This window comes from Helianthus annuus, chromosome 6 (assembly GCF_002127325.2).
Source record: "Helianthus annuus cultivar XRQ/B chromosome 6, HanXRQr2.0-SUNRISE, whole genome shotgun sequence".
NCBI lineage: Eukaryota > Viridiplantae > Streptophyta > Magnoliopsida > Asterales > Asteraceae > Helianthus > Helianthus annuus.
Window position 1 is genome coordinate 18850599 of NC_035438.2, and position 1703 is coordinate 18852301.

The window sequence follows — 1703 nt, forward strand, 5'->3', positions numbered from 1 at the left end:
TGAAATTTTAGTTTTAGACGAACTTCCTTTCTCGTAAATTGATCTATCTAATTTAAGATAGATATCTTGCAACTTTTGTTTACCCATACTGTAACTAACAAATAATCAGTTAAAAGCATATAATCACATAATCACATAATAGTAATCAGGAAAAATTAAGTATCGGTTAAATACTTAATTAGCTTAACTCAGTGGCTCTGATACCACCTTGTTTCTGTCACGGCCCCCGACCCGGTTTGATCCGTTTCCGGAGCCGCGGGACAGAAAACCCGTGATATTTATTTAATTGAGTTTTAGCAGCGGAAAATTTTGAACATCAGGATCGTTGTAAAGCTAAATTTTTTTCCCGATTATTTTTATTTCACAATTCGGGATAAAACCCCGATAATTTACAATACATAAGTTTAGTGATAAATTCTTATTTTAAAACATCTTTATTCATTTTATATTGAGCCACTATTTTAAGCTTGAAATGCTCCTTAGCATTTTTCCTGATTTACAGCAGATCACCTGAAACATGTTTGAAAAAGATTTTGTCAGCGGGGAAATACTGAGTGAATCATTCATTTTACTGAAAATGACACATTTGTTATAATTCACAGTATTAAGAGTTTTTACATATGTTTATTATCAACCAACATTCAAGAATAGGTATTTGTCACAGACCAGCTCTGTGACTGTGGTCATATCACCATTGGCTGTCCCAATGAGTGACGTATGTCACAATTAGGCTCGCCCACCTAATGTGAAGGAAACAATAATAACAATACTGTGCACAATACCCCACATACCGGCTGTAATTTGGTGATTACATAAACTTAATCACTGTAATTATAACTTTGAAAAATGGTTTGGAGTATTGTAAAACAGTTAATAAAAAGAAGAATGACTCACATTGTAGATTTAGTACTGACAGAATATGATTTTATCCCTGTTAACCTAATTTCACAATAATGCACACAAAACAGAGTTAGTGATCAATACAGCAGTTACGATAATTTCCCGAGATCAAATATTCGCAATGAATGACCAAGTGCGATACTTCAACTCATTTATCAAAATGACAAACGACAAAGTATAGTACTTCAACTCATTATCGAATTATCGACAACGACAAAGTACAATGCTTCAACTCATTATCGAATTATCGACAACGACAAAGCATAGCCCAATGTGGGCGGCACTTAGACCTTCTTTGGGTATATTGATCCCGGAAACTGAATCGTAATAGCGATCGATTAATTACCCTGTTCTGCGGCAGCGATTCGATAATTGTGTGTGTGTGTTGGACTGTTTTGCTTATAACTCGATCTACGTAACTCCGATTTTCGTCGTTCAAGTGCCAAATTTCAAGTCCCAACCCCTGCTATTTATACTGAAAATTTGACACCGTCGCGTAGCGCGAGGGGGTACCCCTTTAGGCGTTGCGCTACGCGAGTGATCACCCTATTTTCATAGAGTAGCCCTTCGTGCATGTAGGCTTGCTGTGTCGATGGTTTTTAATTTTTCGAATTTTATAATTAGTTATGAAGATAATCGTTATTAGGGTTTTGCCCCCCCCCCCCTGAGTTTTAGGGGCCCTGATCCTGATTCTGATTGTTCTGGAAATTTTAGGGTTAGTGCAGAATTACTTGGGTTTCTTAATTAGGGTTTCCTTAATAGCTAATTACCCTTCTAATTATTAGTTTTAATGAGAGTTGTTA